This window comes from Pleurodeles waltl, chromosome 12 (assembly GCF_031143425.1).
Source record: "Pleurodeles waltl isolate 20211129_DDA chromosome 12, aPleWal1.hap1.20221129, whole genome shotgun sequence".
Classification (NCBI taxonomy): Eukaryota; Metazoa; Chordata; class Amphibia; order Caudata; family Salamandridae; genus Pleurodeles; species Pleurodeles waltl.
The window spans coordinates 127,215,561-127,228,178 of NC_090451.1; the positions used below are offsets into that span (position 1 = coordinate 127,215,561).

Here is a 12,618-nt window from a genome sequence, read left to right on the forward strand (position 1 = left end):
AAGCATCTTCCTAAGGGGAGCTTATTTCTTGTGTATACTTGTGGCCATGACTGTTGACAATAACTCTGATCTTCTGGGCGCCCCTTGTGTGTAGATGTCTTCATTCCCTTAACCTCAGACCCTCATTTTCACTGGTGTTTCCACTTCTTAGATACTACTGAGCGTGAGTGTAGTGGTGGAGTTGGCTGGGATCCCCTGTCTGGTTTGTTGCAGGCTTTGCACTTTCAGATATATACAAACAATCCCACTAGTAGTGGAACTTATGTCTTTGTTTAGGCACTGCTGGTGAGCATTTCACAAAGAAGTACGTTGTTGCCAATGTTTTGCTCAGAAGCCTGCGGCCTGAGTTCAGGATGCCGAATACCAAGGCTGCCTAGTCTTGCTCCCACCTCATACCTGTTTCATCCTCCACCAAACATTCCTTGCCCCTTTCTCTCACCCCTTTAGGTTATTTTCCAACTTTCTTTCTTTGTCACTGTTTTCCATCTCTTGTTCTTTCTATTCCTTTGTTCCTTCTGTGTTTTTCTCTTCCTTGTTCAAGGTGAAAGTCTTATGAGGACCCACCATCTTCAGGTTATTCACCACATTGCTCTGATGTCTAGAGCCCTTCCTGGGCCTCCACTCATTTAGCTGCAGGCTGCTCTGCATCCCTTCTGTCACTGATGACAGGCTTCCCATAGGGCCCAATGTCACCCCATATGGTGCTACTGTGTGTCGCACAATATCAGCTCTGCTCACATGGTTTCCCAGAAAAGAGCTGGTATCAAATGATGGAAGATAAAATGAGCTGCAAAACCCTGTGGGTTCATAGGGTCTGCACAACTAATGTCCATGGGGGCAGAGTTCAAACTCTCTAGAACATTAGCGGCATTCTCTGAATAATGTGTTAATATTTTTGGAGTGGAAAGGATAGCGCCAATGCTCGGCACAAAGCTCCAAGCCTCTTCATGAACCTGGTTCCTCATGTCTCATGAGCAAATGTTAATGGCCCCACCCACTCCCCACACCCCCACATTTGGCTGCACCTCTTTTCACATAGTGAATTTAATCTCTAAATTGGCAAGTCTGCCCTTGTACCACTGTACTTTACTGTCTGTCCTCCAGGTAGGACACCTGTATACCTTTGGAGCTCACCGGTGAACTTGTCCACTACTCTGACTGTGGTTTTTTGTGCACGCCCCAATCCAGACTTTTCAGAATTTGTGGCAGTTGTATCTTCAAATGACCTGTTGACAGCTGCTGACCTGTCAGAAAGAGTTTTGGAAGGTACTGCAATGGGTGTCAGTGAGGGTAAGGGGGGGGCGCTTGTCCCCCAAACCCGCCACCAGATTTAGGTAACGCCTGGTGTGCATGCTCACAGTGCAGCGAAGCACTTTGGCCGTCATAGTGCTACACTGCCTGCACTAGTATGGCAGTGGCCACCACCAAAAACAGTTTGGGACACCCCCCACCTAAAGAAAAAAAAAATCTGCGCACACCCATGGGTACTGCTCTCCAGTCCTGTGTTGCTAATGGACTTTGGCTGGCTGGCAAAGGTATCATATGCAGCAGCCCAAGGCGGAGGAGAGATACATTTGTCTCACCACGCCACCATCATAGCTCCACCCCTCCTCTGCATTAAAACCAGCAGAAATACAGATACGAAGTATTCAATATGTATATGCGTGACACTTCAATTTATTAAATGTGCCAGTGTGTGACATTTGGCTCCTTTGTGTGTGACACTACCAGTGGCACTGTATCATGAATATTTATAATGATATAATCAGGCAGCGTTCACAGAATACCCACTTTTTTGTAGTTTAATGGTTTGCAGTTGCATTAAAACTGCTGCAGAGTTCATGATTGAATTGCTCACTGATCTATTTCATTATTTTAAGTGTGTAATTCTAGAATATTTTGTGGTAAAAATAAATAAATTTAACTCGAACACTAAATTGTGCTAGACAATGTCATGGTACGGCTATCTTGTAGAGGGCAAAGCCTCTCTCTTTCTGCAATTGAATACCGCATGATATGGTGATAGAAGCTAGAGCTTTGTGGTAATTCAAAACAAGTATGTTGTGGCATTCTATGCTTAGAATGCGCTTGCTGGGAACTTTGTGGTGGTAACCAAGGTTTTTTTTTTTTTTTGAAAGGCAGAGGTACTGTGTCTTTATTCTAAAAGTTAATACAGTGAAACAGTCAGACACAGCAATGCAATTATGTCTGATACTTATACAAATGTATGTATATATTATACACGCCTACAGACAACTTGGTATCTAAATGTGTATGTGTAAACATACACATATGTATATTAACCATGTAGAACTGAAATGAATTACTAAACGCCTAACTATCATGTATTTATTGCTCAACAATGATGGCACAAACCACAATAGCTGCCCTGCGGGTCAGAGGGCACATATACGGCCTGTCTGCAAAATGAACAACAAAGCTGAAAGAGTGGGACTCGAGAAGACGTGCACAGGTCCCGCAGAACTGCAAAAGGCAATTAACGAAATGTTCCTACGCAAACAGGTTCAGCTTGTGGGTCTGAAGGGAAAGAGCTTGTGGGTGGAAACATCTTAATCCAAGAAGGTGCCCCGACTCATGCAGTCCGGGTTACACATACAGCAGGCAGTGAAAACTGGAGCCGCAGTGAGAGGGACGGAAGGTACCACAAGAACCTCAAACTCTACACCTTCAAGATAACACAGGTTTGAATCGGAACTGAAACCCTGATATCTGACGATTCGGGATACACATACAGTGACACTCATGAATGGTGTAAAAGGTCATTTATTTAGGACAGGATTTACATAAACATCAATAACTTAATAACTGCATAACTCCCTTTTGCCCAAACCTTAACTTAAAATGCTTCCCTATGCCCTTCACTCTCTCTTCCAATGACTTCTCCTCAAATCTCCTCCCCTAGACACTTCCCTATTCCTTTCATGCCCTCCTTGTTTGTAAGATCCCACCCCCCCATTCTGATCGTACTCCTGGTTTTTCCCTTGGAAGGGGGGACAAGCCTGCATCTGGCTCTCCCCCCTCCCCCATTTCCTGCCAACCAGCAAAACCCACTTGGCGTTTTGCTGCCCCACACGTAAACCCTTTGTTTACGCTCCTTATCTCTTCTTATTCCCTGATCCAGAGATTCTCTCCCCACAAATTTTCCAATAGCAGCCTTAAATCCATCAGGTAATACGCATTGCCCAGTTGTGATAAATGCACCCCATCATCCCTGAACAATGCCCCTTCTTGTTCCTTTATGTCCTCGTGCCTCAGCACCTTAATTCCTTGGGCCGAGCAAAAAACCCTCATGGCTCTATTCAGCTTTTTCTGAGCCCGCTCAATGGCTCCATGATTGATTGCCCCTCTCCATACCCGTCTGGGTACAAATTCCGTCCACACTAGGCATGTCCCGCATAACTTTTGCTTCAATAGTTCTAAATCTTTTTGCATAAATAGCATCAGTGTGAGCCCCAATAGCTTCACCAAATCATTTTCACCGAAATGAATCAATAACAAGTCCGGACATCCCCACTTCGGCAAGTTGTCTGTGATGAATGGGAGTAAACTCCCCCACCTCATGCCGCTCTTTTCCCACTAACGCACTTCGTGGTGTCTGCTGGGCAGTCCCATTGATCTGCCGTAAATGTGTCTTTCTGCGAATTTTGCCGCCCAGTGAACGAATGAGTGACCGACCAGCCATGTCACCATCTTATCTTTCTGTGGTCCGGCCACGCATCCTGCAAAGAAAAAACACTATAACAACTGCAGTGAACATCCAACTCCCCCCCCACACTACCCTTCCTCAAGGCCTAACGTAACGCTCACAGCATTTACACTTCCATCTACCTATCGCTTTGATCTTGGCCCAGTCCCAACCTAGATGAGCTGCAGCTGTAGCTGCCCCAATCCTAAAAGAATGCGTCCCAAAGTCACCTGCACGCCGTCCCGTCCATCCCAGCGCCGTCCTCAACACTTGCAGCAAATGGTAACTAGTAAGCTTCCTGCCTGACATATGAACAAACACTCCTGCATCCCCTGCTCCTCTCAACTTTTGTTTGAAGACCATCCACTCCCTCACCGGACACGCTAACTCATCTCCACCTTTTTCCAACCATACCCATTTTCCTTTACCTAGTTGATCCGTTTTGGACCGCCTGAGCCATATCCCCAACCTTTCCCTATTTATGCAAGACTCTTTTACTTTCAAGCCACAATCCTTCCCTACACCCAGCAGTTAAGATACCCTGAAAGCACCGAAAAACATCCACACCATGCACAACCTAAAAAGTCCTACCTCATATTCATCCACACAACATACCGGCAAAACGTGCAGCAGCTCCCGCAGTACCTCAAAAGTGATAGGTTCTCTTGCCATACCTGCTGAAACGGCCCTGACCCTGCCCCAACCTTTCAACATCTTGCCTAATAAATCATTGCGCGCCGGGTCCGTGCCAAAGAAAAGTTTCCCATAGAAAGAGACCCCTGCTAACTTCCCTCCTATTGTGGCCGGGGATAGCACCTCATTGATCAGATGCAGCACAAAACGCAGAACCCGTGCCTCCAAAGCCTGTAACCCTTGAGCCCAAAAACTGCCTTCAACTGCCTCAAAAGTTTGAAACTCCAACCATGCAAGCCTGTAACTTCGCCGCGTGGATACCGCTAAAGACATCTCCACCAGCCCTGAGATCATCATGCCCCCCACTCCCAAATGTCTGCCGGGACCGCAGCCTTGTTCCTCTCCGGTCCTGGCGCCAGCTCGTGAAAACGTCGCCACTGTGAACGAGATAGGGAGTCTGCAATCTCGTTGTAGACCCCCGGTATGTGTGCAGCTTTGAAAATAACATTGAGAGATAAACATTGTAACATAAATTGTCGTAGTAAACGCAACACTCTGATGTCTTTTGCCCCTTGTCTGTTTACCAATTCCACAACTGTCATATTGTCTACCTGAAAAATCACTGTTCTGTTGGCCAATTCCCTTCCCCAGACTACCAGAGCCACCAATAAAGGAAAAAAACTCAAGAAAAGCAATGCTCCTTCCTTGTTGCAACCATTGCCGGGGCCACTTCTCGGCACACCACCTCCCGTCCCAGTAAATACCGAAACCCGACGCCCCTGCCGCATCCGAAAATATTTGAACCTGCCAAACGGTATTTGTGTCTCCAAATGACATTGGTACCCCATTGAATTTTCTCAAGAAGGTCTCCCATACTCTGATATCCTCCCTCAGCGCCAAGGAAACTCGTATCCTATGATGAGGTAAAACTGCACCCGACATGGACAGCCCTAACCGTCTACAGAAAGTGCGTCCTCCCCTCACTACCCTACAAGCAAAATTGAGATATCCTAGCAGTTTTTGTGCCGTCCGTAAATCCATTTTGTGCAAAGTGTATACCCGTGCTAGGCATTCTAGTATTTCTACCACTTTGGCCGCCGGCAACCTGGCCACCATTGTTTCTGCATCAAAATTGATAGTGGTCCCTCTGTCTTTTCCGGGGCCAATGGGACTTCTGTCTGTGCTGCTAGGATCTGAAAGGCCGCCAAAGCCTGGCCGCATGTTCCTGATGCGGCTGCCCCTACGAATAGGAAATCGTCCAGATAATGTGTCACTGCCTTGTGCCCACTTGTCTTAACGAAGACCCACTGCAAGAAGGTGCTGAAAGATTCGAACAACGCGCATGATATCGCACATCCCATGGGTAATACCCTGCCTACATATATAGCTCCATCCAACTGCATACCTAAAAGGTCAAAGTCTGCTGGATGAATAGGTAGCAAACGGAACGCTGATTGTATATCACATTTGTCCATTTCCGAATTTTTCCTGCACCTCAACACTAACTTTATCGCGTCATCTACTGATGCATAAATGACCTTGGTGTCTTCTTGCGCGATAAAATCATTAACCGACGCCCCTTCCGGCCACGACAGATGATGTAGCAGACGGAACTCACCCGGTGCTTTCTTGGGTACCACATCTAAGGGAGATATCATCAGCTTATCCATTGGCCAATCAAAAAATGGCCCAGCTATTCTCCCGAGAGCTACCTCCTTCCTCAATTTTTCCCGCACCTCTTGGGGCTGTTCCTTGGCCGACCGTAAGTTGTCTGCCCACCTTCTTTGCCTGGGACCCTGGTAACCTACTCTAAAACCTTCCCGAAAACCCCATTCCAATTGTCTAGCCCTGACTGCGTCTGGATACCTGTGCAACCAAGGCAGCAACATTTCCAACCTAACTGGTGTAGGACCCTTTTGGAGCAGGAGCTCCTTTCGGGCCTCTTCCTCTCGCCGCCCTCCATTGTTCTTCAGGGCTGTTGAGTGAGAAGCACTGGATGACTGGATGACGACCCCCGCACTTGGAGCAATCATGTTTGAACCTACACTGCGCCCGTGAGCAGAAACACTTGTTGAAATTCCAACGAGCCCCTGTGTTAGACACTGGGGTTTTGGTAGCGTTGCCGCCCCTCCCGAGGCGGGACGAGCCTGAAAAGGCTTATACGTTACTGGCAGACCACTCGCCGTATGAGTGGACGCCGATGTCTGTGCTGATGCCATCCACTGCATCCATAACTAGGGGTCTACGTCTCCCCATGGTTTTTCAGGGTTCACGCTTGCCCGGGCTCTAAACTCTTCGTCGTAGCTCAACCATGCAAAGCCCCCAAAGTGCATCTGAGCCTTCCTAATGATGTCCATATATTTAAATAATGCAATGACCCTGTCTGGGTACTTTTCGCAATATATGCTGGCAACTATTAGAAATGTGGACGTCCAATTGTCCATCGTAATCGGAACCCTGGGTCTACGCGCTAGCTCCCATTCCTCCTCCTTAGATCCTTCTTTAGCCTGTATGTCCCTGTGTAATAATTTAAAAACATTTACGTATTCGTGCTTCCATATCCTTGTCTTAGTTTTCTCTTCCACGTGCGACCCTAGCGGCATGGCCAAACCCATGTACGGAAGACGTTTCTTATGTGCTCCACTCTCCTTATCCTCCGTGTTAGGGCCCTCCCCTGCCGCCTGACTGCCTGCCGTTGAGACCGTAGTGGGTACTGCTCCCTTATCCCCCGTCCCAGCTCCTTTCTGAACCGCAACCACGGTTTGTGTCTCTAAAACTGATCCATCACCTACACCTATGGATTTGCTAGGACATGCAGCCTTTGCAACTTCCCCTCCGTCACCCCAAGCTGACCACCATCTCCCCTTACCTTCAACCTGTTCTCCTAAGTTACGCGGCGTTCTCCTCATCCCTCTACCACGTGGTTTTGCTTGCCGCAAACTTGTTGGCCCTTTGGCCGCGACCGAGTCCTGAAAAACAAATGCAGAAGCCGGGGTTGCGCCGCACTTGCGCCCTCTTCCACCCCCTTTCTTGCCACCGCTCCCTTCCTCCTCTCATATTTCTCCATCTTCCCAATCCTCCCCATCTTCGTCATAGTCCAATTCCAATTCTTCCTCGCCTACCCATTCCCCTTTGTTTTCCGCGTGTCTCAGTGGCTTTGTTGCCGGAGTATCCGTTGGCTCTTGTCCCGCATTGCGCACACCATCGTGGAGATCCCCACATTCCCACGGAGTAGAGAAGGCTGTCGAGGACCCCCCTATTGCTTTGGACCAACACGATTGGGCCGCACTGCGCCCAGTTGGCAACTACCTTCTTCTGCCAACCTCTGCCGTTGGCGTCGTATAACCTCTTCCCTTGTGGCCGTATGCGCCACAGGGACTTCCTAAGCCGACCAGCCCTCCGGCCGCACGAGCCTCCTGACCCTTAACTGTCTCTGTCTGCGGTACCCAGACGCAACTACCTGTTCCTGTGCCCTCAGGCTGATTCCCTCTCGTGTCTGTGGCATCCCTGCCCCTTTTGTTATCTACTCGTCCTGTACCCCCTTCCTCCCTGTCCCTGCACAACTGGGCCCACCTGGCTTCCGTCCCTGCGCTGCTCGCGGATCCTGGCTTCCAGGTCCCATGCCTCTGCCTGGTCCCATGTGGGGCGTGGCCCGGGGGCTCCCTATCTCCTCACTTGTCTTATTCTTATGTTCACTTTGTCCTTGGGACAAGTAGGCCCAACCCTCTGCAGCACAAACCCTTTGGCTGCCTGTTTACAGAGAGTGGAACTCTCTGCAGTTGAGGTAATGTGTTTCCAAAGATAATGCTGTTCAAACTTGTATTTATGGTTCATTATTTGAAAACCTTCATTATTAGGGTGAGTGCTGTAAATAAATGTTTTAAGGTCACACTTCACTACTGACGTTGGTTCCAGTACAAAAAATAAAAACGTGTATACACATGTTTGAAAAGTTTAGGCTATGAGGCTAAGTATAATGCTCCCAGAATGCTCTCTGATTATATGCAAATTAAGTGTCATTTAGTAAAATGTTTTGATGCATGCTAGTATTTCCCAAAAATATTTCTAATGGAAAATCAGTGTAACCATTTTCAACACGATTATGGGAAGCATGAAAATAAACAAACACTGACAAAGCCAACTGATCTGACATTTTTATAAGTCTTTTAGTTTCATCAATGCGTGTCTTGTTTTGATATGGCTTTTGTAACTTTATTGTTGTGGGAGCTACCAGGCCCTCGACATTGTAACAGACACTGACAAAACCCCCCCAAAACGTTTTTGAACTCTAAAAGCACACGTTGCCACCAGTGGCATAACAAAGGCCCCGCAGCCGCCCTCCAGGGGGCCCCTTCAGCATAGCACCTGCCCTGAGTGAGTCTGGAGAAGGGGCTCCTCCATGTTCTTTGCAAAGGGGCACCCTCCAGTTTCGTTACATCACTGATTGCCACTGTAGTTCCTGACACTGAACAAAACTACTTTGTGTGCCAATATGCTCCTTGTGGAAGAGAAGAATGCGATCACTCACAGTAAAGCCAGCCGAAAGAGAGAGAAATAGAAGTTTAATAAAAACAAAATGTCTTTGTTAACACCAGACCTAATTAGGGACCAAGACCCACATGTAGGTAGCTTTTTGCATGTCGCAAACAGCGACTTACGCTGTTTGCGACGTGCAAAAGGCACATTGCGATGCACAAACCCAGTTTTGCGATTCGGTAACCTGGTTACCAAATCGCAAAACAGGTTTGCGACTCGCAATTAGGAAGGGGTGTTCCCTTCCTAATTGCGACTCGCAATGCAATGTAGGATTGTTTGCAAACGCGGGCGCAAACCAATCACAGTTTGCACCCATTTCAAATGGGTGCTAACACTCTCACAAAAGGGAAGGGGTCCCCCTGCGACCCCTTCCCCATTGTGAATGTCACTGTAAACATTTTATCAGAGCAGGCTGAAAAAATGAAACGAAAACGTTTCATTTTTCGTTTTTGTAATGCATCTCGTTTTCCTTTAAGGAAAACGGGCTGCATTACAAAAAAAAAAAAAATGCTTTATTGAAAAGCAGTCACAGACATGGTGGTCTGCTGTCTCCAGCAGGCCACCATCTCTGTGAGGCCGCCATTCGCAAGGGGGTCGCAAATTGCGACCCACCTCATAATTATTCATGAGGTGTGCATTTGCGAAGCCCTTGCGAATCACAGATGGTGTCAGGGACACCATCCTACATTCGGATTTGCAAATTGCGGGAAGCAAATCTGAACCTACCTACATGTGGCCCCAAATTCTTAAAGAAAGTCACAAAAGTGCTCCCATGGTATATGCCGTACCCCTATAAAATATTTGTGAACTGTATTTTAGCATGGGTAAATACGCATGTGTAGATTTGCTCATGTGAAAATCTATTGAGCATTTGCAAGTTCATTTTCCCTCCAGCCACTTTCTTCCCAACCCTGGAAGAAGTTCTAATTCTGCCATTGTCAGGAGTAAATGTCCAACCTTTCTTATTATGGGATATTAGAGAGAAGCTGGAGCAAATCTTTAAAACATGCAGGTTAGTAGGTTTGCAGACTCAAAGGCATTCCAGCCCTGGAACTATTGCTTACTGCTTCCTCCAGCCCCAGTATGCAGATCTGCAGGAAGGTGGAAAAATAAGGAAATTGCTACAGTAGTGATTGAAACTGCAAGTATTCAAGCCCTACTATGGTAGTAGCCCTGGCATAATCAGAGAGGCTATTATCAGAGCTCTTACATAATGAGATTGCTGCCATAATTTGGCGCCACACTACATGGCACCAAAGGGACAAGTAGATCTTTTTACAGGACAAGTAGATTTGAGAAGCAACCTGTCCCGTGGACAAGTAGATATTTTAATAAATTCCACACCCCTGAAGATAGGTCCAACGGGTCTTGCATACCCCTGGGCCCTGGTGTAGGTAGCTCCAGCCTGTTCCCCTGTAACCCGGGGGCCTGTCCTACTGCGGAGTCCCCTTCCATGCTGGGAGGCCTGTCACCTATTGTGTCTGCCCGACCTGCTCCTGTGGTCCCCATGCCTGGGTCCTGTGTGTTCTGTAATTCCCCACTGAAAATTAAGGGCTGAGCGGGGTAGGTGTCCTCGCAGGTGCCTCCGGAACCTGACTCTGTCTCACAGGGACCTTGTCCCTGTCCGCCTCTGAATCTTGTGATTAGCATGCGGCGATTGCCGCCGCCACTCCGCTGAATACTGCCCGCACAGGCCGCATCATGCCTACCCAGGCCTACTCTAAGATCCCTGGCCTAAGGAGATCAGCCCTACCTGCTTTGCCTAATACCCAAAGCGCCACCCTGACTGCCTCCGCATCATGTCCTGTAGTCATGGTGCTGCCCTGCCCACGTGCCAACCCAAATTGTATCTTGCGCCTACTTGTGTGTGCACCGCTCTGTTCTGTGTTAGAGCTGCCCTCTGAATTAGGGCCACTGGTCCCCTGTCCACCCCCTCGCGTCCCCCCCCCCCCACTATGTTGTGCCACCCGGTGTTTAAAATAACCTACGTGGCCTTGCCTCTGCCTACCCCTCCCACTGGCCGCAGTGCGTAATGCCTCTCACCTGTTTAAGGCCCCGGGCCCTCTCCAGCGTTGGGCCCTGGTAGCCCTTGGGGCCTGACCCCTAGATGACCCCTTCGCATATGCCCCAAAAACTTTCTGCAGTGCTTGCTCTGCCCTGTCGCTGTGCGTTGGCCAGTGCACAGCCAAACCGCGTTTCCGCTGTTTGGGAGTGCCCCCCCCCTTTTTCCCTGTATTTCCGTCGCGCGTGTAGGCCGTGCTGCCTCGCGTCCGCGTGGGCGTCCTGAAAATGTTTTGTCTTACACCTGCGCCGGGGCCGCACAGCCGCCGCGCGTCCCCTTTACTCCAAATTATCCAACGCTACGCGCCGGAGCTGTATAACCCTTCGCGCGTCCCAAAAAAAAAAACGACCGCCGAAATGGGGCCGCTCCTTTTTAAATATGCGACGATGTTGCCGGCAAAGAGAAATGCCCGGCCGCGCCCCCCGGTTCTCCCACACCCGCGGCACACCTCCCCGATCGCGCCGCCCCTGCACAAGAAACCGCGTGCTCAGCCCGCCCTCCCCGGCCTGTCAAACAGGCCGCCTACACTTGCCTCTTTCCCTCGTCACGCGACACCTCACGCTCTAGGTCGGCCCAGGAAAAGAGGCCGACCCCACCCCTCCACCCCTTTATATATCCTACCCTAAACCCACCCCCACTTACCTGGAACCAATCAGGCGCGCCCGCGCCACTTCCTGTCCTCCCAAAAAGACCCGCGGAGAGACTAGAACGAGTCTCCCTCTCCGCGGGTCCCCCCAGTGGCGCATCAATGAGGCTGATAATTGCTGCTTCTTCTACAAGAGCAGCTAGTAGAAGTCCGCGAGAGTAGACGCAGTCAGGAGTTTATCTTCCCAATGTTGGACTCATCTGAAGGTGTCAGTCGGCAAAGTATTGATTCCTCTCCCTGGTCATGTTGGGCCCACAGCTCACGTCACTGGGCTGGGCCTAGGTTTTCACATTATATTACTGTAGGACTGCCGACAATACCAGACGTTCTCCCATGCACTGACTTAAAGAGGACGAAGGGAAGGTCGGAATTAGAGTGGAGCTAAGGGTGCTTTCATGGACGGCCGTCCTCCGTGAAGGTTCAGGACTGGACGGATTAGCACGAGGGAACATTATGTACTTGAGAGTATCTCCCACCCCACCAGACTTGTGGAGTAAGTGGAAGCTTCCTAGCTCTGCGAATATTAGACTATTCTGGCATACAACAGCCTCTTATTATACATATTGCACATTTTGAGTTGGCTTCTGAAAAAATTCACAAGAACAGAGAGCAGAAAAAGCACAACAGATGGAAACATTTTACATTTTACATACTACAAAATGAAATCATGTTGGACAAAATCTTAAGTTAAACCTCCCAATAGCCCTTAACCAATCAACATCAAGCTAAAAAGAAGCACAACTTTAGTGACTACAGAAAGACGAGGGGGTCAACAGAAGTCTCGCCTGCAGTTACTCTGAGAGGCTGGATGATGCACAAAAGAGAAATCATTCCCTGGCTGCAAAGGAGGGGACAGGATGTGGTCGAACAGAACAGATAATCCCTTCCTGGAAGCTGGCTGCCCAGAAAGCCAACAATGAGGTAACAGTTCTTGGATCTGAAATCAACTATTCTCTGCCCCTGCTGATCACATCCCGATCTGCAGCGTGACGCATACTCCTGCACCCACAAATCACACGTCCCAGCCAGCAGCAG

General features: G+C 48.8%; 1 long non-coding RNA gene across 1 annotated transcript; it reads right to left on the reverse strand.

Annotated features, from left to right (window-relative positions):
- Nucleotides 1-2,766: 2,766 nt before the first annotated feature.
- Nucleotides 2,767-11,523, reverse strand: LOC138268044 (uncharacterized). The gene is made up of 2 exons (XR_011199908.1): nt 11,470-11,523; nt 2,767-3,740 (listed from the first exon to the last, which is right to left on the reverse strand). It is a non-coding gene; the product is annotated as an uncharacterized lncRNA (long non-coding RNA).
- Nucleotides 11,524-12,618: the final 1,095 nt, after the last annotated feature.